Source organism: Sarcophilus harrisii, chromosome 5, assembly GCF_902635505.1.
Source record: "Sarcophilus harrisii chromosome 5, mSarHar1.11, whole genome shotgun sequence".
Classification (NCBI taxonomy): domain Eukaryota; kingdom Metazoa; phylum Chordata; class Mammalia; order Dasyuromorphia; family Dasyuridae; genus Sarcophilus; species Sarcophilus harrisii.
Genome location: NC_045430.1, coordinates 72,476,073 through 72,490,720, shown reverse-complemented (window position 1 = coordinate 72,490,720; position 14,648 = coordinate 72,476,073). Strand labels below are relative to the sequence as shown.

At 36.1% G+C, this 14,648-nt stretch overlaps 1 protein-coding gene and 1 long non-coding RNA gene across 8 annotated transcripts in view; one reads left to right on the top strand and one right to left on the bottom strand.

The window, feature by feature from the left end:
- GRIP1 (glutamate receptor interacting protein 1) overlaps positions 1-14,648 on the bottom strand; it is a 773,529-nt gene that overhangs the window by 415,268 nt on the left and 343,613 nt on the right. The window lies entirely within an intron of this gene.
- The window catches only part of LOC116419274, a 39,993-nt gene that overhangs the window by 24,643 nt on the left and 702 nt on the right, over positions 1-14,648 (top strand). The window contains exons 2-3 of one of the 2 annotated variants that reach the window (XR_004229537.1): positions 2,142-2,227; positions 13,120-13,221. This is a non-coding gene — a long non-coding RNA (uncharacterized LOC116419274). Of the gene's footprint in view, positions 1-2,052; positions 2,228-13,119; positions 13,222-14,648 lie in introns of both variants that reach the window. The other variant, XR_004229538.1, reaches the window with a different exon arrangement.

Below are 14,648 nucleotides of genomic sequence, written 5' to 3'. Positions count from 1 at the left end.
AAGAACTTTGAGTTCTTCTGGAAAGAAACCATACTTACAGTTGAAAGCCAGGAAATGGATGTGAACTTCACAAATTATTTGGGAAAATCAAAATAATTTACTAATGAAAGGCAATAATGGCCATTATAAGGTTACTTTAATATCCATCCTATTTTATTACTCAGCAAATGAGGTCATCAAGATTGTACCTTATACCTTGGGGAAACTTTATTTATTGTTTTTCTCTGCTAGTGGACTTCAGGGTATTGGGACTGACAAATAGGAAAGGTTATTTGTGCTATAATTATCACTTCAAAGATGTATTGAGCAATAAATATTCTCTTTATGCTATTGTTAAACTGGTATTAAAACATAGTGGGCTGAGAAGACCTTTAATTATTCACGTCATAAAATGCATTAAGCTATCTGGAGCTAGCAAGGTATATATCTCATCTTCTAAGGTGAAAGGGCAAGGAGAATTGTATGAAGTCATAAGATCACTCCTGTCTGGCTAACAAAGCTCAGAGATGCGTGTATATGGCTAATTAGCTTTGGTTAGAGCCAAGTCCAACATTACAGCAGATTTATTTTCTTATGGAATTTTGAGATTAAAAGGGAAAGGAAGATGGAGAAAGAAAGGGAGGATGACCTAAATGTTATTTAACTATTTATGTCAATAAAATGCTGTTTACTGAGCATCCATAATATATAAAGTACGGTACTAGGTAAAGGAGCAACTAACACAACAAATATTCTATAAGTGAAAGACCATCTGTCAAGTAAAATAGAAGCAAAATGAAACAAAACAGAAAAGGCAGGTGTCAAAAGCAATTTTGGTGTCTACCATTTTGATGGCTTCCAATTTTTTTTTGGGGGGGGAGATGGAGGACAATGTCTTGTGAAATTTGAACTACAATGTCACTGAATCTTTATTCCTCCTAAGGAAAATAAGGGAAAATTTCAAAAGCAAATATTCTAGAAGTTGTTGTTCAATTGTTTTTTAGTCATGTCCAACTTTTCATGACATCATTTGGAGTTTTCTCAGCAAAGATACAGGAATGGTTTGCCATTTTCTTCTCCAGCTCATTTTACAGATGTGGAAATTAAGAAAAACAGGATTAACTGATTTACTCAGGGTCATATATTGCTCAATACATCTTTGAATAAGTGTCTGTGGTCACATTTGACCTTAGAACTTCCTGACTCCATCTAGCTATCTAAAAATTACAGAAATATTACTATGTGGAGTTAGATTATGCTATGCTTAGATTACTAATATAGAGTCTTGTAACTTGAGTTCAAATCCAACCAGACACTAGCTGTGTGACCTTGGGCTTATAACCCTGTTAAGCTTAACCCTATTTCCCTCAGTTTTTGCACCTGTAAAATGGGAATTATAATAACAATTAAACTCCCAGTGATGTTGTGATGATCAAATGAGATAACATTTTAAAGTGTTTAGTATAGTGCTGGCACACAGTAAGAGCTATAGAAATGTTAGCTATTATTATTATTAATGTAAAGTGGTACAAGATTGAGTGTGCTAACCATGAAGTCAAAAGACCTGAATTCAAATTACAGCTCAACAACTTACTATCAATCAACCTGAGAAAAACCACTTAACCTCCCTATAAAATGAGAGTTGACATGACTAATATTTTCAGGCTTTAAAGTTCTTAGCCAACGGTAGCATTTTTAAACCCAAGAAAGAAGGCAGAGCGTGTTTATTCCTTTGTCAGAAGAAAAGAATGCCTTCTTTGTAGGTTAAGTCCTACTCCACTCTCCAAAAAGAAACAGACCACACAGTCAAAGCAGCAAAAACCTGAGTAGAGTGCTGTGTTAGCCCTTAGATCTGAAGACTATAAATGCTGGCCTCTCCCAGATCTGGTACAATAAAACCCCCTCCTTTAATTACAGTAGCATGCTTGCACTGCTATCATTAAGGTTGTGTCAGCAATTACATTTTTATAACCTTATTTTCAAGAGAATAATAAAAACATGCTTGGGACAGATACCTAGGGGCTGATAAATTGTCTTTCAGATCCCTCTCAATGCCACTGATTTTGTTACTAGGAAATCTGAAGAAAACTTGGCTCGCTAAATTATGGCAGAGTGAAATCTCACAATGATGTCCTCCTGATTGTTTTGCCTCTGCTTCTCAGAAATTCAAGTCTCCAAATTTACGAAAGAAATATCTTGGTTGAACTCCATCCATCTTTTGGCAGTAGGAAAAGGGAAGTTTTCTGAGGTAAGAAAGGTTCAAGATCATTAGGATTTACAAATCAAAGTTTGCTCTGTGCAATGTACTTTAAAAGAGATCAGAAGAGTCAAATTAAATAGATGTAAATCCCCTTGGTGGGATGGAAGGGGGCAAAATAGGTGACAGACACCTAAGGGCTGATAGTTTGGCCAGTTCCAATATTTTTAATGCCACTGCTTTGTTGCTAAAACAAAGAAAACTTGAGTCTTTAAATTATGGAAGAAGAGAATCATAGAATTCTAGGTATAAAACTGGGAAGGGATTTCAAGAGTCGTCTATCAATAATATTTGAAATGACGTGGAAAATGGATGCAGATCACAGCACTGGAGAAGGGCAACTCATGTCCCGATTTTCAAAAAAAAAAATGGAAGAAAACATTCAACCATCTATAAGTTGGTGTGTTTTACTTTAATTTCTCTAATTCTAGACAACTACTATAGAAAAGACCGTTAAAGAGATGGCTGGTGAAAAAAACTAGCAAGGCAAGTAGAGATTACAAAGAACAATTAAGAATTAATTAAGAATTTCCTTTAAAAACATTTTAACAGGATTACTAAACTAGTAAAGAGTAAAGTTGTGGGTAGAGTTTACCTACATTTTAGCAAAGCTTGTGATAAAATACCTTAAACTATTTTTGTGGAAATGAGGAACAAATGAAAATGGAATAAGGGGGTTTCAGAACTTATAGGAAATCAATGATTGTTCAATGTTCAATGGCAGGACATCTGTAATGAAATATCCCTCTCTGCTCCAAGAGATCTGTGCTTGGTCTTTTACTATTAAAACATTTTTATTAATAACCTGGATAAAGGAACAGGAGGAATGCTCATCAGATTTACAGATGACATAAAACTGACAGTAGATGGTAGAGTCAGCATTCAAAAAGATCTTAATAGGCGAGAGTAGTGATGTAAAATTGAAAAAGAAATGAAGGCCATTAAGCTGCACATAAGAATCCCTGCAAGACATATATTGACTTGGAAAATCACATATTAACATTATCTATGTTTTATTGTACTTTTATTTATTTTGTTAAACATTTCTCAATGACATTTTAATCTAGTTCAAGACTCAACTGAGAATAGCAAGCCATATACACTGTGGCAGCTTGTTTGACACTTCTGGGTTAGAGCACTGGGATAAATCTGATAAGATGAAATTCAATAGGAATCAAGGTAAAATGCTGCACTTTGGTATAAAAAAAATTAACTTTACAAGCATGCAATAGGGGAAGCACAGTTAGAGAGCAGTTCTGAAAAAAATCTAATTTTAGTAGACTGAAAGGTCAATATGATACAGCAGTGTGATGAGGCAGAAATGGGAAAAAAAAAAAAGCTAATGTGATCTTGGGTTGCATTAAGAGGAGCACAGCTACTAGGAACAGGGAGGTGATGAAGAGTCCCATTATATTCTGCCCTTGTCAAACCTATCCAAGCACTGTGGTTTAATAAGGACATTGGTAAACTGGAAAGGGGCCAGAAGAGGACAATGAAGACAGTAAAAGGCCTTGAGTTCATGCATGGGAAAATTGTTTGATGGAATTAGAAATTTTTAGCCTGGAGAATCTGGGGATGTGGAGGGAGAACATGATTCTGTCTTCAAATATTTGAAGGGCTGTTATTTGGGAGAGGGATTGGGCTTGTCTGATTGGCCCAAGAAAGTAGAACCAGGAATAACTGATCAAAGTAGCAAAAAGGCCAATTTAGACTTGATATCGAGAAAAAATTTCCTAATATGAAAACTAAAAGTGAAATGAGAAGTGTATGGTGATACCTGCCATCTAGGAGATTGAGGCTGGAGGAACTTGAACTCAAAAGTTCTGAGCTGCAGAAGGACTAATTGATCAGGTGTTTGCACCAACATGGTGAATCTCTGAAGTGGGAGGCCATGAAGATGGCAGTCTGGACAAAAACAGAGAGGGTCTGAGCTTTCAGGACAATCAACAACCCGATGGGGCCCACAAATATCCACTGCAATTCCAACCTGGGCAAGCAAGCAAAGATAGATCCTTCTTTTTGGGAAGGTCTTAAAGCAGAGGACAACTGCTTGTAAGGGATGTTATGGAAAGGGATTCTTCTTGTGTGTGGATTTTTGACTAAATGGCCACTGAAATCCCTTCCAAATTCTGTGATCCTTGAATACTGAATCAACATGGTCAGGTTTGTGATTAGGGAATAGAATGAATTAATAAAGCCTTGCCCATGATGAAAAATAAGGTTATGGCTGGGATTAGAAATGAGAACTGATCCCCTGATATCACTGGGATAGGGGATTCTCGGTGAGGACCTCCTTTTTCCAAAGCAGGTTTACACCTTCTCTGCAATATAGTCTTCAAGTTGAGGTAAAATGAATTGCCAAGGGCTATACCAGTGGTTCTCAAACTTTTGTTTTCAGTATCTTTATCCTATTAAAAATCATTGAGGATCTCTCCAAAGCGTTTTTGTTTATCTGGATTATATTTATAGACATTTACAATATTGGAAATTAAAAACTATTTTTGAATTTGTAGACCTTCTAAAAGGGTTTCAGAGATCCCCAGGATTCTCTAGATGATACTTTGAGAACCACTGGGCTATACAGTCAGTACACATCCAAGGAAGAATCTGAACCTAAGGCTTCCCAACCCCAAAACTAGCACTACATTCATTATATAGCATTCCCTTTTTGAAAAATATGCTAATTGTTTCTCTCAGCTGTTCTAACATTCACCATTGTATTTCCCTCCATATGACAGCTTATATTAAACATTTGTTTGTTGCTGTTTAGTCATTCAAGTCATATCTGACTTTTCATTAACCCTTTGGGGGTTTTCTTGACTAAGACACTAAACTATTTTGCCACTTCTTTGTCTAGTTCATTATACAGATAAGGAAACTGAGGCAAAAAGATTTAAGTGACTTGTGCAAGATCACACAACTAGTAAGTGCCTGAGGATATTTTATCCACTTTGCCACCTAGGTACTATTTTTTTTTTATTATCATTAAACAACTTCAGTCAAATCTTATGTTGGTCTGATAATACTTGCCCATCCCAATTTTTAATAGAGCTCAGAGTGGAAAACCAATACTATTTTTGCATGGCTATATTTGCACTCCAATATGCACAGAAAAAAAAATAACAACTAAATATTTGGGTCACTGAAAGGATTAACAAAAAGGAAAACAGAAATAAGTATTTTGATATAAAAGATTTACAACAAAGCCACTAAAAAGTTATGAGTGTTCAATAATAATAAATAAAAATCTCAGTAGCTATTGATGGAGCTTACAAAAGGAACACAGAAGGAAAAGACAGCAATCCAGGATATAAATTTCTCTGTCCTCCATATAGTCTATAGTGATTTGAAAACTCCTTTCATGACAAAAGAAAGAAATCTTTTCAAAGTTGGTGGTAAGATAAAAAGATACAGTAGCAGAAGAAGGAATAAAGGAATAGAGATAACATGAGAAGAAGAAAAGAATACTCTGAGCAGAGGTGGATGGAAGGAGAAAGGAAGGCATCAGGGGAAAGCTCAACAGAAGTGCCTAAGACAGGACAATGAGCTAAGCTGGAGAAATAGAAGAAATCAGTCGTAAGCAATGCTCTTCCATATACAAAAGCTGCCCTTTTAAGACAAATCTTTCCATGAGCCCCCCCCCTTTTTTTAAAATCAGTTTCAGCATGCATCAGTTCCAAAGGAATATGCTTCAAATTCAAATGCAACTACTCAATGTATATATTGTCTTTATTGAAAGTGATTACTCTGAAAGTGATATAGTACATAAAAGGGAGAAAAAACAGAAGTGATATGATGAGACTCAGAAAAAAAAGGGACAGAAGGCAATAAGTATGGTAATTATTTAAGAGCCCAATAATTATTTTATTGAAAATTAAGTAAACCACAAATTAATTTTGTAAGAGAGATGCAGTAAGGAGGAAGCATATGGGAAGATGAACAAGATCATGCAACATGTTTACTCTGGGCAAATTCTTGGGCACTCTTTGTAGGGATAGAACCAGGCAAGGATTACAGAGATGTTTTCTAGGACACATGGCTTCAAATCAAATTCATGTCAGTGCTCCGACAGTGTTCCTGCAAAGAGAGTTGTTGTTGGGGGTATGAGTGTGTGTTGTGTGCATTCACACACGCGTGTATGAATCTGTTTTTAAAAATCCATTAAAACACTGACATCCTCTCTCGGGGCTGTGCACACTGGCTTCAATCTTCAGCAGGTATTCTTCCATTCCAGCACCGATGGAGTGGGAAGGGAGAGTGATGTCTGAAAGGTTGACTGTGATCGTATATGCAACCCAGTGAGAGATCGAAAGCCCTGAATGCACAAAGGGCTACTTTCTGCCCTCCTGTATGGGGATTTTATTATGAAGTCATTGCCCGCAGCTGAGTAAGATGCCTTTTTGCTTAGACTGCAAGTCAGCCATGATTGATTGCCTCTTCTTCCTACTCCCTATCTATATTGTCCTCTTAGTCACCTTTAGTGATCCCAGGATGCTGCCTTAGCATCTCTTTTACCCACACTTTCACCTTAGAAAATCTGCTTTCCCAACCCCACCCTCCCACAAATCCTCCCTAGTCTTTTTATATACTTTGTGCCCTATTCTTCTTCCTCAAATATTCTTTGAGACTTGCTGTGTCCTGAGTTTATTTCCGTGCTCTTTTCTTTTGTTAATAAATATCTAATATGTAATGTCGCTCCCACTAAGTTTTTGAATAAATGAAAAAGTATTTATAGCTCAGACTAGATTAGTGCAAAAATAATTAAATTTCATGAAATAATGTCAATATTCAAGTTTGAAATGCATATTTTATTGAGCTGGAAACAAGTACCTGGCTTTTCATAATCATAATAATGTGATTTTGAATGCATGCAAATATGAAGATTCAATATTCACACTAATGTGATCTAATTGCATTAAAAACTTAATTCTGGCCCTAGAATCAGAAGGAAATGGCCTCAGACACACTAGCTGTGTGTCTCTGAGCAAGTCACTTAATCCCAATTGCTCCTCCCCCCCCAAAGCAAACAAAAAACTTATCAGGCACATGTCAGGTAATCTTCTAAGTACTGGAGATAATCACACAAAAAGACAAATGTTGGCACATCAAAAGATTAATGATTTGCCGGGGTCACAGTGACAGTATGTTTAAAAAAAAAATAAGTGGGATTTAAACACAGGTGTTCCTGATTCTGTGACCAATTTTTTAACCTGATATTCCTTACTGCCTTTTCCTTTCACCTTAAAATACCTGCCCCATGTACCACAGAACAATAATTTAAATTTAAACATATATATATATATATATATATATATATATATATATATATATACACTCCATACACTCCACATACATATACATACAATGGGGGGAACTAAGTAGCCCAGTAAATAGGGCATCAGGCTTGGAGTCAGGAAGTGCTGACTTAAATTCATCTTCACACTTACTATTGTGTGAGCCTGGGCAAGTCACTTCACCCTGTTTACCTCAATCTCTTCATATATAAAATGAACTGGGGAAGGAAATGACAAATTACTCCAGTATCTTTGACAAGAAAACTCAAAAAGGGGTCATGATGAGTCAGGCATTTAAAAATTTTAAATCATACTAAACAGCAACAAATACATGCAACACACACACATATGTGGGTGTGTAGGTACATACACATATATATACATACACATTGATATATATACATATACATATATGGATACACAAAAAAACACATACATATATACATACACACGTATATACATACATATGGTGGTGATTTTAAGCTTAAAACTATCCTGAGACTTGAGTCATTCCATGTATTTAACATTACAGAAAAAATATCACACTTCTCTCTATTCTATCAGAGAAATGTCAGAATAAAATGAAATAACAAACACGAAAGAACTCTTTGCAAGTGGAAGACAGAAGTTTGCATGAGTTGGGTTGACATGGCCAAATAAATCATCACCTAATGGACCATCTTCTCGTGATGGTCTTCTCCCTCCACAAATAATCTTATCCTTTCATGGCAGACATAAGACATTAGCATTCATAGTAGCCGATCACATTCTCAAAAGGCAAATAATTAGCTGCACTCTCAAAGCTTCAGCATTATCAATGATACCCATCATTACAACACTAACTCTCTTCATATCATGGCCCAACCTTTTACATTCCTCCATCGAACATAGAGGCTCCTTCATGGATCTGTCATTTTCTGCCAGCGGATCATCAGGAGGCCAGAGTATCTCATTACCCACCAGTTTCTTTTTTTCATCCTTCCCTCCTTTATATGGATCCTCGGTTATTTCCCTCCTCTTTGGAAACTGTATTTTCATTTGATTTATGGGGCCTGCCACTTGTATTAATGTTTACTATTGAAAACTCCAATAAAGAATTTATTTCTGAACAAACCAAGCAGAAGGACTAATACAGAAACTCACAAAGGACAAGGTTGTTTTGTTATAATCAGCCAGGAACTAGGGTGTGAAGTATAGCACTAAAAAACAATAAAGGAACTCTGCCACAACAAATAAACAGCTACTGGTGATGGTTAGAGGAACCCTTCTGGAATCAAAAAATGCTAGACAATATCAAATGTCAGGAAAACAAGTACAAACTTTCTGAGGAAAGGTTAACTGGAACATGGATGATCAAAGGAATTACATTTGGAAAAGGTGGCAGAGTGGTCTTTGGGGGCCCACTGCATCATATGCCCAATAGAAAAGCATATACTCTTTTAATTGTTGTAATCACCCAAATGAGTTTAGGAATGAGGAGCTGGGAAAGAAAATAACATTTTGGGAAATGACTTCTCCTTTCCCAAGACAATAAGATTCATTTGCAAACTAACAGAAGGAAGAGGTGAATGAAACACTCTGGAATGATGTATTTTAAAGTGTCTGTCCCAATTTCTCTCTATATTGATAATTAAAATTAATTGTTGATTTTACATAATAGGTCATTGGTAAGAGGAATAAAATAAACCAAATTAGATGATTTGAGGATGCAATTTGTTAAAGAAAAACTCCTGGGGAAAATATCTTTCTTCTCTCTCTTGTCAATGATAGATATATACCAATCTACATACAAGTGCTCAGAAACTCTCACAACCTACTTGTATGCCAAATGAACTTTCCTTATCCACAGAAAACACAACCAAGAACTAAATAAAATAGGCGTTATCTCTTTTCAAGGCAAACTGGCAGGTCTGAAAATTTCCACTAAGTCACTTTGAATCAAGTAAACTAGAGAGAGAAAAAAAAGAAATTGTGTCCAGGAGAGGGCAAATGCATTCTGGGAACAACTTGAGGAAATCTTTTCATTCAGTTAAAGAGAGAGATGGGAAGGTCCCATCAAAATATGAACTCTTATCACTGTATTCAAAATCCAAACTGAAACCATTATATCATGGAGCCAACTCCAGTCATCCTGATCTATATCTCACCACTGGATCCATATGGTTCTGGAGGAAAAAGTGGGGCTGGTGACTTTGCACAGCCCTCCCTCCCTCAAATCCAATTCATTTACATGTCATGGCATTGTCTCCCTGATGCCACAGTTATATTCAACAATGAAGGATGAACAATATTAACAACAGAGAGAGATAGGTGGCTAGAAACAAAGGAGGTAGAAAAATATGGCAGAAGACTAGGTAAGAGCAATCCATTTTATACCTAATTTATAGAGTCCTTGGTACAATTCAATGCTTTTTCCAAAGGAAAGCAATTATAGGATGATTATCATAAAAACAAGTATGAAATACCTTATAAATCCTCATATTTTCAGCTAACTAGGTCAGCCAAAAGGACCCTCTTACTATTCTTCACAAAGATTACTCCATATCCTATTTCCCTACTTTTGAACTATCTCCCATGTTCCTAGAATTCATTCTGTCCTAACTTTTACCTCCTGAAATATCTGTTTTCTTTCAACACTTGGCTTAAACAACATTTTCTGCATGATAAGTTTGATTCTCAATTCCCCAGTTCCCTAGCCCCTTCCCCACAAAGGTTACCTTGGATCTGCTTTGTATACACCTATATGATGGCTGTCTCTCCAATGCGAATATTGAATGAAGAATCTGATTCTATTTTTTGTTTGCATGCACAGAGTAAGCTCTGAATAAATGCTGAGTGACTGGATTTTTTTGTGCTTGTTTTCTCAACCTGGCTTATTTTAGGTACTTAATACTTATTGATTAATTGATTGGATTTGGTTTCCTCCTCTATAAAATGAGAGGGTTATCCTCAATGATAATTAATTGATCTCTCAGTGCCCATACTGATGAAAAAATTACTACATAAAAGATTACTCCAAACTTCTAATCAATAAGAGAAATGCAAATCATAACAACACCAAGTTTTTACCTCAAAGCCTGGACTTCAAGGGGAGTTCCATACTTCCTCCTGTATTTTCATAAGTGGGAAGATATAGAAGTAGAACACAGTTTATGCTATCAGACCTAACTGATATACTGATTTTGTATTCTTTGTCACAAGAGAAGGCTTTCTGAATAGAAGAGGGATATATTGGGAAATTTTCATTATTTTGTGAAGCTAAATTTCAGGTGCTTACAAATCACCTGATTTTGGATAACTCACAAGATTACTTTCTCTCATAAAGATTTAAGAAATGCCACAGAACTACTCCTTTCCTCTCACTTCAGTGGCTCCTGATCCTTTTCACCAATAAGAAACTAGGTGTCTTAATATCTTTTATCCTATTTTTTAGTTCCTGCAAATTCTACATTAGTCATGAAAAACAAAACAAAACAAAACAAAAAAAACAAGGTTCTAGGTCCTGGCTTGTTTCTTCAACTACTAAGTAAATTGTTTTCTGGATGTAATTACTCAGTTTTCTTTATTCCACAATAACAATTAATTAATATTTAGAATGATGGGATATTATGCCACATAAATGGGGGGGAGGGACTAAATAGCAAAATCAGATAGTCTTGTAAGTTTGACCAAGACTGTATATAAACTAATATACAATTTAGGATTGAAGAAAGATAAACTGTTTAGTTCAAATGAAAGGACTGTCATGATTCTGAATATGGGATGATTATTACCATAACTCACAACAAGTAAAAAATTAAGAAAACTGATGGATAGGCACAGATGATGTCAACTAAGAAAACAAATGAAGCTATAATCAGAGATATGTGACCCTGGGCTACTGTGAACTAATCGATCAATTAATCAGTCAACGATTGTTTATTAAATGAAGACAATTTGCCAGGCAGTATGATGAGCACTGGAGACACAAAAGAAAAAATTAATTGGTCTCTTCCCTCAGCAATGTTATTTTCAATCACAGGAGATAATATATACATAAATACATATGAAATAAATTTGGGGGAGGAGGGAAGGCACACAACAACTTTGTATATACAGTGTTAGTTGAACAGAGAGGAGACAGTGAGATGGGAGAACATTCCAGACATGGGAAGATGGATTGGAAACAGAAAAGACTTGAGTCAAGGAGACCGATTAGAAGATTACTGAGATAGTCCAGGCAGGAAGTGATGAGGACTAAATGATGAGAACTTAATCTATATAATAGCCGTTTGAGCAAAGAGAAGAAGACATGGATTTACACCGAAGCAGTGCTAATTGGCTCACTAGCTGGACTTCAGATACACGGGGAAATCTCTTGGGAAGCTGGAGGAAATCAGAAGTCTTGAAAGACTAAGTATGAGTAGTAGCCACCATCACAGCCCTAGGAAAAACTGAAAAATAGACAATCTTACCTTCCAGTTTCTAATGTCTAGTGCCCATGGTATTCACTAGGGGTTATTTGCTAGGAATGTTTACTTCCAGGGCAAGTACCAAAAACAAACAAACAAACAAAAACCTTGGGTGAGACAAGTGATCTCCAATTGTAGGAAAAGAGGAGAAAATGAGGGAATACTATCTCCTGGGCAGCAGTGAAAGATTTGGAGACATATAGTAAAAGAATAGAGAGAATAGGAATGCTTACTTCCAGGGCAAGTGCCAAAAACAAACAAACAAACAAAACCCTTGGGTGAGGCAAGTGGTCTCCAATTGTAGGAAAAGAGGAGAAAATGGGGGAATACCATCCCTTGGGTAGCAGTGAGAGATTTGGAGACACATAGTAAAAAAAAAGAAGTTTCTTCTTTTGAGGAAGAAACTCACCCAGCTAATAGCTTCCTAGTTTAATTAATTATTCATGCTAATTAACTGTTTGTTTTGCTGTTTCTAACTTGTTGAAGGACTACAATTGCCACCCACCTACTAATTATTAATTTCCACTGTTTTGAACTAAGGCTATAGTCACCCTACCTTACTTATACATTGGTACCCTATTCCCTCCTGCTGTCCAGGAACAATTCTTTCTCCCACCTCAAAAAATTAGTATGTGACAGATTTCAGCCAATCTCAGAGAAAAATCAAATCTGATTATCTCATTAAAGTAATTCACACTAAACTATTAGATCCAAAGCTCTTGGGGATTATTTGCATTTTAAAGAGGAAGTCATTCCAGAAAATGAACTTCTAAATGGCAGAATGTGCAAAGGAGGTATTTTCTGAGATGGGGGAGATCCCTGTACCTACCATCTCAGCATTGTTATAGGCTACTTCAAACTCTACCCCCTCATTCTGTGTGATTATTACTTATTTTGCTTTTTTCATAAATACTCCTACAATATTCTTTGTCATTTCAGGAAGGATTTTAGGAGAGCAGTCAGTTTGTACCAGCAAGCCAACTGTTAAATTTTCAGTATGAATATTTACACTTCAGGAATTGGCAAACATCACAAATCAGACTTGATTTATTGTTTTGTTGATTTCTAGACTTATGAACGTGATAAAAGAAAATGTTAATAATGATTAAAACTTTAAACTGTTTCTTGCCCTTTTCAGAAAGCCAGCTGTTAAATATTCTCCAGCACATCCGTGGGTTCCAGTCATGCTCAGTTCTTTCCCAGATGGCTCATTTTCCAAACCTCTCCCACTCTGGGCCAGGTATCTAATCCTCTCCACTCTCCAGCTCCCCTTTAATATGTGTCTTTCCTCATTAAAATGTAATCTCTTTGAAGGCAGGGACTATCTTGCTTGTATCCTAGCATACAGTAAGTGCTTAATAGTCTTATCTATTGTGAAACTATGATAGTCTATTTATCTACAAGGATATCAGCTACACAAACAGTTTCTCCTCTAGTACAGATTGATGTTTATTGACTCCCAATGACTCACAAGGTGTCTATCTTAGGATGTAAATAATAAATTATATCACCTAGAGCTTGGAAAGGTTCATCCTGGACATATTTAAGGCCTCCTGCATGCTCTGGGTCCAATATTTCTTGAAAATATGGCAATTCAAAAAGACAAGATCAGGAAATCCTTTAACACTATGTATAGTCAGATAGCTATGGTGTAGGATTTTGCTCAATGGGTTGAAAGCACACGATGGAGACCATACAATGCTGTGTAATAAATGCTGGATTTTGGAAAGCAATGGATTCTAATCATCTTCTATTTATTCTCCATGTGATAACACTCAAATATTTTATTTCTTAATGTCTTTGTCCCAGAAATGGAGGTGGGGGAGGGAAAGTAGCAGGGTAAGAACAGTAGAAGTAGAAGTAGCAGTTCTTAAACTTTCTGGTTTCAGGACTTCTTTATTTTCCTAAAAATTACTGGGAATTCTTCCCCATTCCCAAAGAAATTTGTTTCTGTGGCTTATATCTATCAGTGTTTACTTATCATATTAGAAATTAAACCATTTTAATATTATTGTAAAAAGAATTTTTATCTCACAGACTACCCAAAAGAGTACTGGGAACTCTCAAGAGCTCCAATACCACAATGAGAGAACGGCTGGACTGTGATATCATGGCTTTTAATGTTAAAATTTTAAATTCTTTAAAACAATTGTCTTTCATCTTAAGGTCTATATTATGGTAGGCTACTTGGGGAAGGGAGGGAGAGGGAGAAGAATATTCCTATTTTTTTAAAGAAGGTTTATATTTAAAAAAAAAAACTTCAAAATGTAAATTTGAAAGAAAGCTTAAAGAGCACAATTTGCTAGGCAGTCCATGATTCCATGCTTCTGAGATGGCTTTTTTAGCCAGTGTCCTTCTATCACCCAGAATGTCTCCCAGCCTCACTCTGGGCCTGACCCATCACTTTTTTCTATTCACAACACACCTAAAACACAAATTCCAACCCTCAGGTATTCTTCCCTAATTATGGACCTTGGTCTGGGCCAGATCATCCACTGGTTCAGGCCTGGGGTCTATATTAAGCTAGCCTTGAAGAGACTGAAAGAGATTAGTACCAGTAGAGTGGGGCAGGGAATAATAAGGTAGGGAACACAATATTACAAAGTAGGTTCATTAAAAACAAGACGGAAGACAAATGAAATACTGCGGGGCAAAGGACAAAAATCA